Below are 22,295 nucleotides of genomic sequence, written 5' to 3' on the forward strand. Positions count from 1 at the left end.
AAGTTACAAGCCCCCTGAAACCATATATTACCAAGCCAGTATGTACCCACCATAAAATGCAGATTCACAAACCTTTTGTGCTTATAGTGAATTTTGAATCTGCTGACTTCTCTTAGACAAGGGTAAGAATAAAAACATTCTTTTCTCTGCTTACAGTGGCAAAAAAGAACAGGGAGAAATAATACATTTTCAAAAGTACTTCCATCACACTTTCAGCTCCTAATAAAAGCATCTGCCCACAAAGATGACATTTTCTCTTTGTTTCTTCCCTTTAAATTGTTTGCTATCACACTGTCAATCAAAAGCAAATTTACACCCTAGACAGATGCAAAGCATAGCCTTTTCCATAGTAGTTTTAAAGACAGTGAATCATTTGTCTATCAGCCAAAGCCTACACAGTCTCACTGATTCTGCAACAGGAATGCTCTTTTCAGAATTACTGAAAGTCATAGCTACCTTCAGCCTAAAAGGCTGAATGAAGCCTTCCCCTTGGCTACAAATTTACTAAGCTATAGAAAGTTTTTTTAGTACCAATTTTGTCCCCTTGGTGGATCTAGGATTCTTCCTGATTGCTGCTACCTAAGACAGAAGTGGAAGAGTTTTCTCCTTAAAAGTGTACCATTGGGCAGGGCATGGTGGATCATGCCTGCAATCCCAGCACTGTGGGAGGCCGAGGCAGGATGATCACTTGAGCCCAAGTTCAAGACCAGCCTGGACAACATAGTGAGATCCTATCCCTGCAAAAATAATAATAGTAATAAATATCCAGGTATAGTGACACGTGTCTATAGTTCCAGCTATTCAGGAGGCCACAGTGGGAGGATCACTTGAGGCCAGGAGGTCAAGGCTGCAGTAAGCCATGATCACACCACTGCACTCCAGCCTGGGCAACACAGCGAGACCCTGACTCAAAAAAAAAAAAGTATACCACTGGACAAAGCTATCCAACAGAATATCTTCCCTTTTAAAATTCACAGACCCCTTTGAAAATCCAAGAAAAAGTTATGACTAATTTGCCGAGAAATAAATACACATAAGGGATCATCATAAACATGTTTGGTATGTGGGTTTCAGGATTTCCCATATTCCTGGAGTTTACTCATGGAACCCAGGTTAAAACTCCTGCCCATGGGTTTTGGAATAGGTTCACCTGCCCAGGGAGGTAATTGTTTGTCATTTCTTTGCTGCCTGCATCTGCACAGTGGCTGAAGAAGGTGAACCAGTGGACAGAAAACATTTGACTCTATTGACTGTTTCAAATGGCTGGAGTTTCATTTCCCTGCTATCAGTTTCCTTACACCACACTCTATTTCTCCTCCTTAATTATCATTAAGGACAAAGTCTGAGATAGCAGCTTCCTCCTTTCACATACAATCTTACCTTCCTTCTCAGAACCTAATTTCCCCTTACCAGGAAGGCCACACACACAGGCAGACTCATTCTCTAACATTCTATCAATTGCTGCATCCTCCACTTTTTCTTTTGTGGAAAACTTGCCCTTACTGAGTATTTTCTGCTAGTTAAATACACGGATTGGGCAGGCACAGTGGCTCACACCTATAATCCCAGCACTTTGAGAGGTCAAGGCAGGTGGATCACCTGAGATCAGGAGTTCGAGACCAGTCTGGACAACATGGAGAAACCTTGTCTCTACTAAAAATACAAAACTTAGCCGGGCATGGTGGTGCACCTGTAATCCCACCTACTCGGAGGCTGAGGCAGGAGAATCACTTGAACCCAGGAGGCAGAGGTTGCTATGAGCTGAGATCACGCCACTGCACTCCAGCCTGGGCAACAAGAGCAAAACTCCACCTCAAAATAAATAAATACACAGATTGGCTTTCTCACTGTGTGCCTCACATTGTGCAGTTTTCCTGGTATATCCAGAGAGCATCACAGGGTCACCGCGAGGCTCTCTGTCAAGGTCCTTTCAGGTCACAGGCCTATCTCCAGGCCTTGGCAATGAGAATAAGCATATTCTTGGCTAATCTAGGTCAGGCATGGTGACCCATGCCTGTAATCCCAGTACTTTGGGAGGCCAAGGTGGATGAATCACTTGAGCTCAGAAGTTCTTGACCAGCTTGGGCAACATGGCAAAACCCCATCTCTACAAAAAAAATACAAAAATTAGCCAGCCATGGTGGAGTATGCCTGTAGTCCCAGCTACTTTGGAGGCTGAGATGTAAGGATGGCTTGAGCCCAGGAGGCAGAGGTTGCAGTGAGCCAAGATCATGCCACTGCACTCCAGCCTAGGTGACCAGACCCTGCTCTGAAAAAAAAAAGAACTTTCTTATCTTATCTCTATATATGCCCACCCTACAAAATCAGTTGAATTCCCTCCTTAGCCCCCTTTTGTAATTCTTATTGTCTGATTGATTAACTCAATGAAAACAGACTTTTAATAAACTAGTTTTTTTTTTTTTTTTTTTACACACAAAGGCTTACTCTTACTAAGTCAAAATGCACCTGATCTCCTAATCGTTGATAACAGTGATGGGGTTCAGAACAGGCTACCCTAAAATATAGCACCTTGGCATATTGAAGAAAACAGCAGGAGCAGAAAGTTTACTCTGACCTTCTATAACCTTTTCCTAAAGGAGGTCATAAAACCTAGGAAAGATGTTCTGACCTTTCCCTGAAGCAGTTCGTAAGACCCTCATATGATTGTCAGGAAATAATACTTTAAAAAAACACCCTCGACCAGGCACAGTGGCTCACATCAGGAATCCCAGCACTTTGGAAGGCCGAGGCAGGTGGATCACCTGAGGTCAGGAGTTTGAGACTAGCCTGGCCAACATAGTGAAACCTCATCTCTACTAAAAATATAAAAATTAGCTGGGCGTAGTGGCAGGCGCCTGTAATCCCAGCTACTCAGGAGGCTGAGGCGGGAGAACTGCTTGAACCCAGGAGACAGAGGTTGCAGTGAGCCGACACGGTGCCAGTGCACTCCAGCCTGGGTGACAGAGTGAGATTCCGTCTCAAAAAAAAAAAAAAAAAAAAAAAAAAAAAAAAAAAAAAAAAAAAAAGACCATCTTATGAGATAGACCTTCCCAACTTCTGGAGGAAAAGAACATCCTTATCTCTGAAGATGGAGAAAGGACAGAGAGAAGGATCTGAATGAACAGGCCTTGCTAAGCCTCCTGTCTACTGCCATTAGATCATACCCCTGTCATTCAATCAAAATTCTCCATGACTGTCCACTCTTCATCAAACTTAGCATAAAAACATACAAGTTTCACCATTCCTTCATGTCTTCATTGCTTTATGAAGGCTCTTGTGTCACATACAACTAATAGTCAATAAATCTGTAGGCTTTTCTCTTATTAATCTGTCAGTTTTCCTTTCAGACCCAGCCAGGGACCCTGGATCAGGGAAAATTTTTTCTTCCCCTACACTAATTTGCCAAACTGTGGATATAAAGTAGTTGAAACACATCTAGTTTACTGGTGCATAGTATTGGCGGGTTGTGAATTAACCAACCAAGAAGAAATAATTTGCTCATTTAAGAAATATTTATGAAGGCCAGGTGTGCTCACTCCTGCCTGTAATCCCAGCACTTTGGGAGGCTGGGAAGGGAGGATCACTTGAGGCCAGGAGTTCAAGACCAGCCTGGGCAATACAGCAAGACCCCCATCTCTACAAAAACTAAAAATTACCTGAAAATGGTGGTACACACCTATCATCCTAACTAAAACTAAAAATGGTGGCACACACCTATCATCCCAGCTACTCAGGAGGCTGAGCCAGGAGGATTACTTGAGCTTAGGAGTTTGAGGCTGTAATGAGCTACGACTGTGCCACTGCATTCCAACCTGGACAACAGCGAGATCCCATCTCAAACATTAACCAGGCATGGTGGGGCACCTGTAATCTCAGCTACTTGGGTGGCTCAGGCAGGAGAATCGCTTGAACCTATGAGGCTGAGGTTGCAGTGAGCTAAGACCATGCCACCACACTCCAGCCTGGGCAACAGAGTGAGACTCTGTCTCCAAAAAAAAAAAAAAAAAAAAAAAAAAGGAAATATTTATGTATCTCCTAGTCTATGTCATACTTCTGTTATTAGTCTGGAAGCACAGGAGGGGGAAAAGGTGACAGATAATGCCCTTCATCCACACAGATTACATTGTTATGAGAAATGACACAAAATAAACAGAGGCTTGAACAAAATAATTTCAGATAATGAAAAGTGATATTTAAAAACAAATAATTTTAGAAAGCCAGATGTCATGATATTGACGATGATCCAGGTAACCTTAGGTCTGGAAAGCAAGAAGACCTTACAGGGGAGGTGACATGTCAGTGGAATCTGATAGACAGAAGCAGCCATGCAAAAACCTGAGAACAGAACTTTCTAGGCAGTGTGAACAGCGAAGGCAAAATTCTAAGGTAGGGAGGAGGCAGGCAATTCATCAAGAAACAGAAAGATGGTCTGTGTAATTGGAACAGACTGAGTCAGTGGGAAAGTATAGAGAGAACGGGTTCATTTTTTAGCTTCGGAGGAAGAGTAAGGGAATTTGGATTTCTTTTTCTTTTTTGTTTTTTGAGACAGAGTCTTACTCTGTTCCCCAAACTGGAGTACAGTGGGGCAATCTCGGCTTACTGCAACCCTGGTCTCCCAGGTTCAAGCGATTCTCCCGCCTCAGCCTCCCGAGTAGCTGGGATTACAGATGACCGCCACCACACCTGGCCAATTTTTCTATTTCTAGTAGAGACAGGGTTTCAGCATGTTGGCCAGGCTGGTCTCAAACTCCTGACCTCAGGTGATCTGCCCGCCTCAGCCTCCCAAAGTGCTGGGATTACAGGTATGAGCCACTGTGGCCTGCCAGAATTTGGATTTTAAATTCAAAAAAAAAAAAAAAAATGGAGAATTTGAAGCAGAAGTTGGCATAATCCTATCTGCATTTCGAAAAATTCACGTTGCATAGCTGTCATTTGCAAATAGACTGTAATGGGGTAAGAGCAGAAACAGGAAATGAGAGAAAACTAAGTTGACATACAGTACTCTAAAGAAAAGAGTATTATTCCTCACCTAATTTTTGAAAATTGATTTTTGTTGGCATCTTAACAATTCAAATCCTAACAACAAAAGTCACTACCAAAGCATAGCACTATAAAGATTAAAAGCTCAAGTTGGTACCACTGTCTAATGAAATGTTGTTGAATATCACATCTAAAGAGGGGACTCTTTTTGCATGACCTTGCCCACTAAGTGTTCTTGGCAGTTCTTTGCAGCATTTAATTTTTAGATGCAGACAATTACCTAAAGCTAACGGCTGCTTCTAAGGTTTTATTGCTTGATTCATTTTAAATAAAATATGCATAATGTAATATTTCAGTTGTGTTTTGCCTACAGCTCTGCAGATTTAAATAAGAGTAGATTACTTATAATATTATATAATTAGAAATTTTTTCGGAGTCACCTGGTATTTATGCAGAACTGGGATCAACTGCCTAGGAAAAAGTGGTTTCTACTGATACCACTATGCTTCAGTTATATTAAGTGCATTTCAAATAAAAGTAACAGCAAGTATGGCTAATAGTAAAAGATAAATAAATAAAAGGGAAAAAAGAAAATAACAAATATAAGATTGTGCTCATATGACATAAAGACCTATTTTTCATTCAGCACATCTAGGTATCTGAATGTTCAAGATTCACAGTTGAACTCTTGCTCTACAATGTTCTGTATATTTGTTTTTTTGCCTCTTCTTCCACTTTCAGCAGAACTATCCCCACCTTTGTAATCAGTTACTGTCCAGAGTGACCCATCCCGTTTTAGAGGGTTTTTCTCAGTGCTGGCAGGGTAGCTGCGGATCCAGAATTCTGATTTTTTTTTCTTCTTTTTTAGAGACAAAGTCTCACTCTTGTCACCCAGGCTGGAGTGCAGTGGCACAATCATAGCTCACTGCAGCCTCAAACTCCTGGGCTCAAGTGATCCTCCTGCCCCAGCCTCCCAGAAGCTGAAACTACAAGCATGTGCCACCACACCTGGCTAATTTTCGGATTTTTTTCAGAGATAGAGTCTTGCTGTTGCCCAGGCTGGTCTCAAACTCCCAGCCTCTAGCAATCCTCCCACCTCTACCTCCTAAAGTGCTGGGATAACAGGTATGAGCCACTGCCTTCAACCTTTGGTGGCTATTAATGTTTAAGATATTTCTCTGTTCTGATAACCAGAGCATTTGGAACCCCAAGCTATGATACAAAGTCATAATTGTTATTCTAATGGGAGAAATTTTGAACACCACTGAAAATTCTAGAAGCACAGTGATGTGGGTAGGTCCCGGGCACTGCACAGATCCCACCAAAGAAGTCCCACCCATCTCCCACATGGAAAGTTATCTCTGTCAATCACCATCTTCATCACTATCATTCACACACAGGGAATGAACGTGGACAACCTAAAGGAGAATCAACCATGCGGTAAATACCTCCAGCTTCTTCTTCCCTGCAAGTTTAAAAGGTGCTGTCTTGGAAATGTAATGACTCCTTCTTCTCACCTTCTTTTCCAAAGATCCTCTTTCTGAAATCTCAATTCTTACTATGCCAAACAGTAAACAGTACATTTTCAGCACGGTAAACTTTTAAAGCCAATTTACTAGCAATTTTCAGCATTCAGATTTGACAGGCCCAGATTTTTTAAAATTCCATTTCTGTCTCTGATGATATATAAGGAAAATCAAACTATGATGAGACATTGGCCTTGTCATTGTTTAATGAATACCGCACAAAAGGAATATCCTGATGTATTTTTTTCTCAGTAATCAATAGGCCCACTCTCCATTTTTATATTAATCCATTCTGCATGATGACCTAGAAATTGCAGATTAAGGCTTTCGAGTATCTGTACTCATTTTCCATCCTGTTCTATTTGGTGATGTGTTCCTTACAGACATTGAGCAGTTGTCACTTGTCCCGGCATTTCACCAGCTCCCTGCAAACAAGTTATCTGCTGACATGCCAATCTATTATGTAACGTAAGAGAACCGCAAGCTTGTATTTCAATGAGTCATAAAAAGCTTCAGAAAGCCCAGCAAAAAACATAGTAAGCAAAGAAAAACTTAATTAGTTCAAGTGATACTGACTTAGACAAACATGCTAACTTGCCAACTCCACCAAGATCTGGTTTTCAGAACAGGATTCAGTGGCTATGTCACCTGTACTCAACTCTGGACTTCTAAGCCACGTTTGTGACTATAGATTGTCACAGGCCTTCAGAGCCAGGGTCACTTTAATAACAGTGAGGAGCATTCAGACAGGAAGGTACGGTGAGAAAGGGTTCATTTTTCCAGCTTCATAGCATAAGTGAGGGAGTTTGGAGTTTTTGGTGGGTGAGGGGGGCGGTTAGGGGTTTTTTTTGAGACAAGGTCTCACTCTGTCCTCCAGGCTGGAGTACAGTGGTACAATCTCAGCTCACTGCAACCTCCACCTCCCGCGCTCAAGCAATCCTCCCAACTCAGCCCCCCAAGTAGTCAAAACTACAGGTACATGCCACCACACCCGGCTAATTTTTGTATTTTTTATAGAGATGGGGTTTTTGCCATGTTGCCCAGACTGGTCTCAAACCCCTGGGCTCAAGCAATCTGCCTACCTCAGCCTCCCAAAGTGCTGGGATTACAAGCGTGAGCCACCGTGCCCAGCCAAGTTTGGGTTTTAAATTTAAGGAAAACCAAAAGTCTGAAGCAGAGGGTGGCATAATCCTATCTGTGTTCTTATATCACACAAACAGATCTTCTACTAGGAAGGGAGGCTGTTACCTCCTACCCAGGAGCAGCTGAGAAGACACACCAGGCAGATAGCAGAGTTGGTCCTAACCAGGATGTCAAAGTGCAGGTCTGGGCTAGTTAGTGAGATCACAAGAGGGGTCAATGTGGGGTTGGCTTGGGATGAAAGGCTTTCCTCTGCTCACCATGAAGTGATCTCAGGAATCACCAATCATACGACAATTATATTTTGGTCTGAAGTAAATCCTTTGCAGTAACTCTGAAGCAGCACCTGCCTTGCTAAGTGAGTGTGTCTTGGGGGCAGGCTAACAGGAGAAACCCTGGAACTCCAGATTTAAGATCTAATGAACATCTGCCTCAGAAGCCTTCCTGGAAAAGACAGATTCAGTAGGTGGCTTTAAGCTCCCAAGACTGAATTCCAAGACAGCCGTGTGGTCCCGTCTTGATTCCCATCTGTGAAACCTGCTTCTTAAAAATAAGTTGCTCCTCTCCTTTCCCTTTCCTGTGGGAACAGCAGTACTGAGGTCATCGGAGGGGAGAAGGGAGAAGGTGCCAAAATGGTGAGCTGTGATAACAGAGTGTAGTCAAGAGATGGGGATCACAGAGGGGCATGTGTAATCAAATTGATATATTTGGGTTAATGGGAGCCAGGTTTCTCACTGTCAAACAATGAATGTACAAATATAGAAAGCTGAGAAGACATAAAGAATTCAGGTGTTGAATTGGAATGAGGGTGAAGGAAATAATGCATACAGTGGTCCATTTCCAAAACAAAGTGCCTTAAGTTGGCTCAGGTAAGCAATTTAAAAAAAAAAAAAAAAAAAAAAAAAGCGTACACTAGGCTGGGCACGGTGGCTCACGCCTGTAATCCCAGCACTTTCGGAGGCCAAGACAGGTGGATCACGAGGTCAGGAGATCAAGACCATCCTGGCTAACACAGTGAAACCCCGTCTCTACTAAAATAAAAAAATAAGCCTAGCACAGTGGCGGGCACCTGTAGTCCCAACTAGTCAGGAGGCTGAGGCAAGGGAATGGCATGAACCCAGCTTGCAGTGAGCTGAGATCACACCACTGCACTCCAGCCTAGGCGACAGAGCCAGACTCCATCTCAAAAAAAAAAAAAAGAAAGAAAAAGGAAAAACAGGATACACTAGGCCTCTGCTTGGATAACCAACACTTGTTTGTCCACCGCCCCACTTAGTTGTCCTCACCAGAACCAAAGTTTAGTCTAAGATGAAAATTTACTAGCCTGCAAAATAGCTTGCTTTGGCTGTTCTTATCAGACTGCCCAGCTACTTAGGTCATAAGTCAAATATTTAAAGAGCCCCTGAGCTAACTAGAATTGCGATACACTGTGGGCTGCAACAAAATGCGACAAGACAACCCTAAAATAAAAACATCTAAAGCCCCAACCCAACAACCGATAGGCAATGTCCAGGAAGATTGTGACCCCATAGTACTCAGCCTGTGAGGAACCAGTGGAGGGACCTGAGAGGATGAATTGCTTGTTTTAACTGTGCTGGGTGTGCCTACCCATCAGACACCCGATCTTGCAAGACTGTCATTAGAAGTCTCACTTTCACTGTTCTTTGGGTCTCTGAGTTCATTCTTTGGGTTTGGACAGGTGAATTTGTTTCTCACAGGGTGACTGGTATAAACTCATGATTTGCAATTGAGATAGACAGATGGAGACAGATGTGCCGTAATCCCCCTTAGTCACCACGATTTTTATTTCTAGACGTTCAGTTATCTGCGGTCAACCACAGTGGGAAAATAGGTGTGTACAGAGGGAGAGGGAAGGGGAGGGGGAGGGAGAGACCACATTCACATAACTTTGAGTGGGGGTTGGTTGTTGTTTTTGGTTTTTAAATTGCAACACCTGGGAACAGTGGCTCACACGTGTAATCCCAGCACTTTGGGAGGCCGAGGCAGGCGGATCATTTGAGGTCAGGAGTTCAAGATCATCATGGCTAATACGGTAAAACCCCATCCCTACTTAAAAAAACAACAATTAGCCAGGCGTGGTGGCACGGGCCTGTAATCCCAGCTACTTGGGAGGCTGAGGTAGGAGAATCGCTTGGACCAGGAGGGCGGAGGTTGCAGTGAACCAAGATCTGTGCCACTGCACTCCAGCCTGGGCAACAGAGTGAGACTCCGTCTCAAAAAATAAAATTAAATTAAAATAAATGGCAACACCTGAAATGCCTAAAAACCTAATAAGGAAATGGGTTCCCTCACTATTTCTGAGAAGAGCAAACATCTATGGTAGTTTCAGGACGCGTAAAGTGATGAAGAGGAGCTAGAAACAGGGATGGGCTCGGTCCTTTTTTCAGCTGTCTCTCACTGACTAGGGAAGGAGGCCGCTCTGTGTATTTAGCTGAATGCACGCTGGAACAGGGTGAAGAGAAAAATGGAGCTGCAGAGCGTAATTCCATCTGTCCACGGCGGGGAGGCTTAGACTCGGGGCGGGGCCTCTGTGTTGGAAGTGAACACCAGTGTGACACACCATGCTGCCCGGGCCAGGGTCAGCGTCCTCAGCTCCACGAAGGTGGGAGGTGGCAGTCCTGACTGGTGGCATAGCCTTGCCCCGGGCCCTACTGCAGGGGACACCCACCAGCGGCAGCAGGAGCTTCCCGGGGGTCCCCTCCCCGAGGAGGGCAATGTCTGGGGTCGCTGTGGGGCCAAGTGTCTGCACCCCCTTCCTCCGCAACCACCCCTCCAAACCTGCCTGCACGCCTGGGTAGGGGACCTGACTCCTGAGGCTAAGGCACCCGGGGCGAGCGCTGTTCTCTGTGGGCCACTCACCAGGCCGAGGGGTCCTCCCAGTGCTTCTTTAGACCCCGGGGTTAACAGCGGCTGAGGAAAGCGCGCGATGGCGACGCCACGGAGCACGTAGAGGGGAAGCCGTCGGGTTTCCCGCGCCTTCTAGCGCAGCCGCAGAGAAGGAGGCCGAGCCTTCCCGCGCAGCCGCAGAGGAGGCCGAGCCAGCAGGCAATGCTTATGTTTCATTACTGTTTAATGTTAGCATTGTCCTGTTTTATGATTAGTTATTGTTGTTCAACTCTAATTTAATTGTGTTTCATATATATATAAATTAAACTTTATCATGAGCATATATGTATAGAAAAAAACAATGTGTGTGTATACATATAGGTTTTGGTTCCATCTGTGGTTTCAGGTATCCACTGGGAGCCTTGGAACATGTCCCCTGCAGATGATGGGGGAGCCACAGTTGATAGATATACAATACAAACATCACTAAATTTGTGTGTATATGAGTCCATATATATGCACATATACATGGATTATTTTTTCTAACTGATTCTAATTCTGGGACAGGAAAAATATAAAATGGGCATCTTTGGGTGCCAGAAAGTGAGGAACTGCTCCAAATACGTTAAAAAAAAAAAAAAAAGGGTGGGGGCGTGGTGAGGAGACATGTGAAAGGGATAGAGGAACCAACCTGAAAAAGCTCCCAATGTCCAAAGCTAGAACAATTAGGGCAATAAAACAGACAACAGGAGTAGTGGGTTATAACCCAAAGAATAAAATAAATACCCATAAGTAGGTGATTGAACACATAAACAAGTGGGAGAGAAGGGACAAATCTGTTTTGCAGAAGAATTCTAAATAATAAATGGGGAAGAATGAGAGGAATAGAAAAGCAGCATTAGAATTCCACAGTAATTCTCACTGCAGGCAAACTTCATTGATGAATGCTAACATTAGCGGCCAAAACTTTAAGGAGACATAGAATATTTGCATAGGAATGGGAAAAATGGTAACTTTACAGGAGAGAAATGTGGCAGACACCACCTTAACCAAGTAATCAAGGTAAACATAACTGGTATGAGTCAAGTACACATTACGTCTTCAGTATTCTTCCTGAAAGCCTGTACCATGAAATATCAGACAAACACACATTGTGTCTACAAAAGCCCTGACTGATCCTCCTTAAATGTGTTGAAGTCATGAAAAACAAAGACAGATAGAGAAACCATAAAAGATCAAAGGGTACTAAGGAGACATGACAACTAAAATGTAACATGGTATCCTGGATTCAGTTCTGGAACAGAACAAGGACATTAGGGGAAAAGCTGGTCAAATCCTAATAAGGCCTGTAGGTTAATAGTGTTGCTCCAATGTTAATTTCTTTATTTTGATCATTGTGTCATTGTTACGTAGGATGTCAACATTAAGGGAAACTGGGTGAAGGATAAATTGGAATTCCTGGTACTATGAAATTCTTCTGAATGTTTAAAATTATTTTGAAATAAAAAGTTTTATTAAATGACTAGAATAACAAGCTACTACCTCAGTATTTTATAGTAAGCACATACACACACACAGAAACACACACATACACACACAACCTTTTTTGCTGTTCAAGCACTGTTTCTTGTCACTCTGTGGTATTTTCTTTTTTATTGTTATTATTTTTATTTTTTGTAGAGACAAGCAAGGTCTCACTATGTTGCCCAGGCTGGCCTTGAACACTTGGGTTCAAGTGATCTGTCTTCCTTGTCCTCCCAAAGTGCTGTGATTACAGGCATGAGCTGCTGCATCAGGCAGTGGTATTTTCTAACTTAAAAATTTTTTAGGGCCAGGCGCAGTGGTTCGTGCCTGTAATTCTAGCACTCTGGGAGGCTGAAACAGAAGATCACTTGAGGTCAGGAGCTTGAGACCAGCCTAGCCAATATGGCAAAATTCTGTCTCTACTAAAAATATAAAAATTAGCCTGGCATGGTGGTGCACACCTGTCATCCCAGCTACTTAGGAGGCTAAGGCAAGAGAATAGCTTGAACCTGGGAGGCAGAGGTTGTAGTGAGCTGAAATCACACCACTGCACTCCAACCTGGGCAACAGGGTGAAACTCCATCTCAAAAAATAAAAAAAAAAAAATTTTTATTAAACTAAAAGATTGGCCTGGATCAAGAAATGAGAAGACAAGTCACAAACTAAGAGAAAATATTTGCAAGAGATATATATGATAAAGGACTGATATCCAAAATATACAAGGAATTCTTAAAACTCAATAAGAAAATAAGAAAACGAAGAACCCAATCTAAAATGAGCAAAACATCTGAATTGGTACCTCCCTGAAGAAAATGTACATATGGTAAATAAGCTTATAAAAAGATGCTCAGCATCACATACCATCAGGGAAATGCAAATTAAAACAACAAAAACATACAACTATACACCTATTAGAATGACCAAAATCCAGAACAATGACAACACCAAATGCTGACAGGATGTGGATCAACAGGAATTTTCATTCATTACCAGTGGAAATCCAAAAGAGTGTATTGGAAAAACAATTTGGCAGTATTTTATAAAATTAAACATATCTTCACCATACAATCCAGCAATCAAGTCCCTTGGTGTTTACCCCAATGAGTTGAAAACTGATGTCTACCTAAAAACCTGCACCTGGATGTTTATCCATAAACACCATAAATAGGCCAGGCACAGTGACTCATGCCTGTAATCCCAGCACTTTGGGAGACTGAGGCGGGTGGATCACTTGAGGTCAGGAGTTCTAGACCAGCCTGACCAACATAGTGAAACCTTGTCTCTACTAAAAAAAAAAAAAAAGAAAAAAATACAAAATTAGCCGGCAGTGGTGGCGGATGGTTGTAATCCCAGCTACTTGGGAGGCATCCCTGTAATCCCAGCAACGTGGGGATCTGAGGCAGGAGAATCACCTGAACTCAGGAGGTGGAGGTTGCAGTGAGCTGAGATCGTGCCACTGCACTCCAGCCTCAGCAACAAGAGCGAAACTCCATCTCAAAAAAATAAATAAACACCATAAACATGTAGCGGCTTTATCCATAATTGCCATAACTTACAAGCATCCAAGATGTCCTTCAATAAATGAATGGATAAACTATAGTACATCCAGACAATGAAATATATTCAATGCTAACAAGAAATGAGCTGTCAAGCCATACGAAGACATGGAGGAACTTTAAGTGCACATTACTAAGTGAAAGAAGCCAATCTGAAGAGGCTGCATAGTGTATGATTCCAACTATATGGCATTCTGAAAAAGGCAAAATCATAAAGAGATCAGTGGTTGCTAGAGATTAGAGGGAGGAGGGATGAAAAGGTGGAGCATAGAGGATTTGTGTGGCAATAAAGCTTTTTTTTTTTTGAAACAGAGCCTAGGCTGGAGTGCAGTGGCGTCAGCTCACTGCAACCTCCACCACCCGGGTTCAAGCAATTCTCCTGCCTCAGCCTCCCAAGTAGCTGGGATTATAGGTGCACGCCACCACGCCCAGCTAATTTTTGTATTTTTTGTAGAGATGGAGTTTCACCGCATTGGTTAGGCTGGTCTTGAACTCCTGACCTTGTGATCTGCCCACCTTAGCCTCCCAAAGTGCTGGGATTACAGGCATGAGCCACCGCATCCAGCCTCTTTTGTATAATACTACAATGGTGAATACATATCATGAAATATTCTTGTTAGAACCCATAGAATGTACGGCACCAAGGGTGAACTCCCATGTCAACTATGGACTTGGGGTGATAATGATGTGTCCATGTAGGTTCATTGATTATAAGAAATGTAACCACACCGATCAAGGATGTGATGGTGAGGGAGGCTGTGCATATGTGAGGGAGGGAGATTTTAGGGAATTCTATGCTTTCTGCTTAAGCTGTCTGTGAGCCTGAAACTACATTTAAAAATAAAGTATATTTTTAAAAAATTGACCCACCCAGGGTAGGCTGGGCACAGTGGCTCACGCCTGTAATCCCAGCATTTCGGGAGGCCAAGGCGGGCAGATCACCTAAGGTGAGGGGTTTGAGACCAGCCTGGCCAACATGCTGAAACCCTGTGTCTACTAGAAGTACAAAAATTAGCTGGGCATGGTGGCACATGCCTGTAATTCCAGCTGCTCAGGAGGCTGAGGCAGGAGAATCACTTGAAACTGGGAGGCAGAGGTTGCAGTGAGCTGAGATCAAGCCATTGCACTCCAGCCTGAGCAACAAAAACATAAATAAATAAATAAAAATAAGAACTAGAGTAATGAATAAAGAAAATTTATAAGAAAAGAAAGCAGCTTAATCCTTTTTAAAATATACATTTACTGAGACACAAAATTTGCTATGTGTCACACATATTCAAAAAATTTTGTGTACGTAATTACACTTAATAATTACATTTCTACGAGGTAGCTGCTTTTATTCAGTGAGGATCAGTAACTTGCAGAGAAGGTACAAACACATGGGTGGTTCTTGCTTTCTGGGAAAACAAAAGACAGAACTGTCCTTAAAAAATTAACTATTGGCCGGGTGCAGTGACTCATGCACTACAGGTCATGCCTGTAATCTCAGCACTACAGGGTGGACCACTTGAGCCTAGGAGTTCAAGACCAGTCTGGGGAACATGGTGAAACCCTGTCTGTACAAAAAATAATAATAATAATTTTAAAAATTAGCCAAGCATGGTAGCGCACACTTGTAGTACCAGCTACGCTAGAGGCTGAGGTGGGAGGATTACCTGAGCCCAGGGAGGTCAAGGTTGCAGTGAAGTATGATCATGCCACTCCACTCCAGCCTGGGCAACTTACTGAGACCCTTTTTCTACAAAAAATAAATAAAAGTAGCTGGGCACAGTGATACGTGCCTGTAGCCTCAGCTACTTGGGAAGCTGAACCTGGAGGATCACTGAAGCCCAGGAGTTCAAGACAACAGTGAATCATGATTGTGTCACTACACTGCAGCCTGGGCAACAGAGTGAGACCTCATCACACAAAAAAAGAAAGAAGCAAGAAAGGAAGGAAAGAGAAAGAAAGAGAGAGACAAAGAGGGAGGGAGGGAGGGAGAGAGGAAGGAAGGAAGGAAGGAAGGAAGGAAGGAAGGGAGGGGAGGGAGGGAGGAAAAGAAAGAAGAAGAAAAGAAAAGAAAGAAAGAGAGAGAAAGAAAGAAAAGAAAGAAAGAAAGAAAGAAAAGAAAGAAAGAAAGAAAGAAAGAAAGAAAGAAAGAAAGAAAGAAAGAAAGAAAGAAAGAAAGAAAGAAAGGAAGGAAGGAAGGAAGGGAGGGAGGGAGGGAAAAGGAACAGAAAGGAAAGGAGACGGAGAGGGGGTAAGGGAGGGAGGGAGGGAGGGAGGAAGGAAGGAAGGAAGGAAGGAAGATAGCAGAAGGAAGGAAGGAGGAAAGAAAGAAAGAAAATAGCTCAATCTGGGGGCATTAGAGTCTTACTCATAATAACCACCTTGAAATTTTGTATTTCTTATGCTAAATTATAATACTAACAAGAATTTTAAAGTACATGGCAGTATGATAATCTCAACAGAAAATTACATTGCTTTTCATGGATCCACAATGCAATTTTTCATCATATAGCATTACCTTAAACTTGAGCTTTATATAGATTAGTAATGCAAGTACTCAAAAAGCGAACTCCATTTCAAAAGAACCCCAATTTTATGCTAATATAAGAAAGCATTTACCAATTAGTTTACATTATCAACATTTGACTCAAAGCAAACTTGATCTATAAGGTATTTATTCCAAACTAATCATGGAAGAAGCTCAATTCATTAGAAGACACATTGCATCACAAATAACGTTCCCTTTGCATTTGTCATTTAGAAAATGTAAATATAAGTTAAGAGATCACAGCAAAGAGTAAATAACCTTAACCAAGGATACTCAGAACGCCCTCCCTAGAATTCTGGAAAATCTGGTGTTAAGGCAAAGGGTAAAGTTAGGATGGGTTCATCAACTGCTCTTAATGAAAGCAACTCTTTCATCAGCGGTAAAGAAAAAGACATGAGTGGGGCACAGTAGCTCACACCTGTAATCCCAGCACTTTGAGAGGCCAAGGCGGGAGAATTGCTTGAGCTCAGAAGTTTGAGACCAGCCCAGGCAACACAATGAGACCTCCATCACCACAAAATAAATAAATAAATAAATAAATAAATAAATAAATAAATAAATAAATAATAAAAATAAATAAAAAAATAAAAAATTAATCAGCTGGGCATAGTGGCACATGCCTATAGGCTGAAGGAGCACTTGAACCCGAAATTTCAAGGCTACGGGGAGCTATGATCACACCATTACACTCCAGCCTGGGTGAGAGAGCAAGACCTTGTTAAAAAAAAAAAAAAAATGAACAGAATGACAGAATAGGAAGAAAGAAAGAAAAAGACTGGCTTTGCCCCTCCTTGTTCTTCTTTTCTGGTGGCTTCCCATTACCAGTAAAATAAATACCAACGTCCTTAGGATGTTATGCTCGTCCTTCTGTCACTGATTCCTAGGCTGCATTTCCAGGCATGATATTCTAGGTTCCAACTTGACAGAATCACTCAGATTCTCCAGGCTCATTCTCGGTTTTCTGGCCTCAGTGCCATTGCTCACATATTCCGTCGTCTTACAATGTCCTCATGCAAGATCAAATGCAAAGGCCACAGTGACTGAAAAGCTTTCCCAAATCTTATTTCATTCTCCAAATTGAAATTTAGCTCTCCTCCCTCTTCTTGTATTACCAATTCATTTTAGACACAGGTAAGAGCACTTACTGCATTCTGTGTGGTGCTACAATTAGCTGAGATGGTCATATCTGCTGTGCAGGGCTGTAATCTAAGGGCAGAGACCACATCGTGTTCATTTCGTACTCCTCACCTGCAGCACATCTATTTCAGTCCTGGAGTCATAAACTCACTGTTGGAAGGAAACTTAAAGAACTATTAGCAAATGTCATAAGGTGTCAAGAAATGTTTTAGCCGGGCGTGGTGGTGGGTACCTCTAATTCTCGCTACTCTGGAGGCTGAGGCAGGGAGAATTGCTTGAACCCAGGAGGCCAAGGTTGCAGTGAGCCGAGACTGCGCCACTGCACTCCAGCCTGGGCGGCGGAGTGAGACTCTGTCTCAAAAAAAAAAAAAAAAAAAGAGAAAAGAAAATCTTTGCTGCAAGAATGATGGAGTGAAGATTTAGGGGAAAGGCTAGGAAATGCGAATTAGAAGGAAGAACGGTAATTTAAAAATATTTTTCAAGGACTTATCTGCCACACAATTCCAAGCCCTTTACATATATTATCTCATTTAATTTGTACAACAATTCCATAAGGTAGGTATTGTTATTCTCATTTTAACAGAGAAGCAAACCAAGACACAGAAGGGTTAAATAATTTGCCCAAGGTGGTGGAGCTAAGGAATGATGGAGCCAGAATTCAAACCCAGGCAGTCTGACTCTAATATCTATGCTTGTCAGTAAAATATGTTTAGTTAAGGGGCATTTCACACAGAGACAAGGAACCTTCAGGAAGTATATAAAATGTACGTTCCATCCTGCTAATCTTTGGATACCCACAGAGTACACTGGGTGTGATTACGTTGAAGTTAACGTCATTACCTGAAATGGTTAACATTCACATAATGTTATAAAATATTCATATAACTTCCTCAGAAAGCACCTTCCTGTGATTTTTAATGCAAAATCTCCATGAAAGCAACACATTTAGCAGCCAACCCAAGCATCACAGTCACAATACAGAAAACTCAGTGAATTTAATTATAGCATGTACCCCGTCGTCAGGGCCCCTTGAGGAACACTTGCTAGAAATCACATGTAGTTTTTATTTTCTATCATCTGGCCCTAAAGTGGCCCTTATTTTTTTCTGCTTAGGCATAATTCAAAACAAGCTGCCTACAGGAACAATTTGTAAAAGGACTAATTTTTTTTATAACTTCAATGCTAGATAAATATTTCAAAATTTCCCACTTCAATCAAAGCTCAATAAAATATTTATAAACTACCAAGGCTAATAGTTTATTCCTTTTCAATTTTTAACCAGAATGGAATAACACCAAGTATTGATGCCATATACATTCTCTGTGGCCCCAACATAGAAGAGTTGTTAAGTCTATTTGACTTTAGGAAATGTGTGGATCAATTCAGGTTTCTGGAAACTTCATAAACTCAGCCCAATGTAATAAGAGGGCAAATTCTTTTTTTTTTTTTTTTTTTTTTTTGAGACAGAGTCTCACTCTGTTGCCCAGGCTGGAGTGCAATGGCACCATCTCAGCTCACTGCAAGCTCCACCTCCCAGGTTCACGCCAGTCTCCTGCCTCAGCCTCCAGAGTAGCTGGGACTACAGGCGCCCGCCACCACACCGGGCTGATTTTTTATAAATTTAGTAGAGGCCGGGCGCGGTGGCTCAAGCCTGTAATCCCAGCACTTTGGGAGACCGAGATGGGTGGATCACGAGGTCAGGAGATCGAGACCATCCTGGCTAACACGGTGAAACCCCGTCTCTACTAAAAAATACAAAAAACTAGCCGGGCGTCGTGGCGGACGCCTGTAGTCCCAGCTACTTGGGAGGCTGAGGTAGGAGAATGGCGTAAACCCGGGAGGTGGAGCTTGCAGTGAGCTGAGATCCGGCCACTGCACTCCAGCCTGGGCCACAGAGCAAGACTCCATCTCAAAAATAAATAAATAAATAAGTAAGTAAATAAATAAATAAATAAATAAATAAATAAATAAATTTAGTAGAAACGGGATTTCACCATGTTAGCCAGGATGGTCTTGATCTTCTGACCTTGTGATCTGTCTAAGTTGGCCTCCGAAAGTGCTGGGATTACAGGCATGAGCCACCGCGCCCTGCCCAGAGGGCAAACTCTTACAGTTGATCATGGAAGTGCCTTGGAAACCAGTATAAGAAGTGTTTGACAAGGAAGCGAAGTATGTCCTTGGTTCCTCTTCAATTACACACACACACACACACACACTTTTCCTGGACTCCCTGTCCACCACTGTGTTGAGAATTTTCTGGGAACATCATTCACAATGTAGCCTAAATAACTGTTCCCATTCTAAGTTCATTCTTTTTCTTGCAAATAGCCTCTTCCGTTAGATGGTCTCACAGTATTTCTTGGGAAAACCAGATCCCATGCCTGTCATTCATATTACAAATTACAAATACCAAAACTGATTTATGAATTAAAGATGTACCCTTCCTGCATTTTAACGACAGGAAAAAAAATACTTTGATAGGATTAGAGTCTAATGCTTAAGGCCCTGGAATTTCAGCATCAGTTGGCAGACAACAGGAAAATAACGGCAGATCCAAGCATTTCATCCTTCATGATTAATCGCATAGAAGAGCATCTCACTCTCTTATTTTAAGCCAATCCTGCTCCTTATTTTTCATGAAACCTCAAAAGCCTTTAGTCCTGGTGTTTCCGTTGGTGAAATGGAAATGTGAGGTAGCATAAAAAGAAGTAGGTGGAGAATGAGAAGCCTGAGACTTAAGTCCAGGGTCACTTCTTGTCAGTAGCCCTAGCCTCAGGTTTCCCATCCCTAGACATTGTACTGGTGGGCTCATTCATTTATTCAGTTCATACTAATAAAGCTCCAACTGTAAAATGAGAATGACAATAACACCATCTCACAGGGCTGTGATGACTGTTCAGGGAGTTGACACATGTAAACATTTGGCACACTATCTGTGACATTCCATAATTATAACCAATTGTATCAACCCATTCTTGCACTGCTATAAAAAAATATCTGAGACTGGGTAATTAAATTATGCTACTACAAAGACACATGCACACGTATGTTTATTGCGGCGCTATTCACAATAGCAAAGACTTGGAATCAACCCAAATGTCCATCAGTGACAGACTGGATTAAGAAAATGTGGCACATATACACCATGGAATACTATGCAGCCATAAAAAACGATGAATTTGCGTCCTTTGTAGGGACATGGATGCAGCTGGAAACCATCATTCTTAGCAAACTATCACAAGAAGAGAAAACCAAACACTGCATGTTCTCACTCATAGGTGGGAACTGAACAATGAGCTCACTTGGACTCGGGAAGGGGAACATCACACACTGGGGCCTATCATGGGGAGGGGGGAGGGGGGAAGGATTGCATTGGGGAATTATACCTGATATAAATGATGAATTGATGGGTGCTGACGAGTTGATGGGTGCAGCACACCAACATGGCACATATATACATATGTAACAAACCTGCACGTTATGCACATGTACCCTAGAACTTAAAGTATAATAAAAAAATAAAAAATAAAAAATAAAAAAAAAAAGAAAAGATGTTTGGCCAGGCGCGGTGGTTAATGCCTGTAATCCCAGCACTTTGGAAGGCCGAGGCTGGTGGATCATGAGGTCAGTAGACGGAGACCATCCTGGCTAACACAGTGAAACCCCACCTCTACGAAAAATATGAAAAAAGTAGCTGGGCATGGTGGCGGGCATCTGTAGTCCCAGCTACTCTGGAGGCTGAGGCAGGAGAATGGCGTGAACCTGGCAGGCGGAGTCTGCAGTGAGCTGAGATTGCGCCACTGCACTCCAGCCTGGGCGACAGAGCAAGACTCCGTCTCAAGGATCTAGAACTAGAAACACCATTTGACCCAGCCATGCCATTACTGGACATACATCCAAAGGATTATAAATCATGCTGCTATAAAGACACATGCACACATATGTTTATTGCAGCACTATTCACAATAGCAAAGACTTGAAACCAACCCAAACGTCCATCAATGACAGGCTGGATTAAGAAAATGTGGCACATATACACCATGGAATACTATGCGGCCATAAAAAAGGATGAGTTCATATCCTTTGTAGGGACATGGATGCAGCTGGAAACCATCATTCTCAGCAAACTATTGCAAGAACAGAAAACCAAACACCGCATATTCTCACTCATAGGTGGGAATTGAACAATGAGAACACTTGGACACAGGAAGGGGAATATCACACACCAGGGCCTATTGTTGAGTGAGGGGAGGGGAAGGAAGGATAGCATTAGGAGATACACCTAATGTAAATGATGAGTTAATGGGTGCAGCACACCAACATGGCACATGTATGCATATGTAACAAACCTGTACATTGTGCACATGCACCCTAGAACTTAAAGTATAATAAAAAATAAAATAAATAAATAAATAAAAGACTGTCTCAAAAAAAAAAAAAGAGAAGTGGTTTGATTGGCTCATGGTTCTGCAGGCTGTACAGGAAGCATGGCAGCATCTGCTTCTGGGGAGGCCTCAGGAAACTTACAATCATGGCATAAGGTGAAGGGGAAGCAGGCTCATCTTACATGGCAGGAGCAGGAGGAAGAGAGTGAGAGGGTAGGTGCCACACACTTTTAAACAACCAGATCTTGTTAGAACAGCTCCAAAGGACTGGTGTCAAACTCATTCATGAAGGATCCACTCCCATGACCCAATTTCCTTCCACCAGGCCGTACCACCAACATTGGGAATTACAATGGAACCTGAGATTTGGTAGGGACACAGATCCAAACCACATCAGTAATATTATTAAGTATACCTAGTTATATGAAATTTACTCTCTAAAGAAATTGTCCCACAACTTCCTTCTTGTTTACAAAAGCTTGCATTTACTCTGCCCCAGGTTTTCATTACTCTCTCCCACCAATATGACAAGGCTCCAGATGTTGTTTCCCCTTTCTCAAATTGCATAACACCTCTGATGCTTCATTTTCAATCAGGCTGAATAGGCTGTAATTGCAAACATTATTGATGTGAATGGTGCTTCTTCCCGATAAATGAGCTGCCA

This window comes from Piliocolobus tephrosceles, chromosome 9 (genome assembly GCF_002776525.5).
Source record: "Piliocolobus tephrosceles isolate RC106 chromosome 9, ASM277652v3, whole genome shotgun sequence".
Taxonomy (NCBI): Eukaryota; Metazoa; Chordata; class Mammalia; order Primates; family Cercopithecidae; genus Piliocolobus; species Piliocolobus tephrosceles.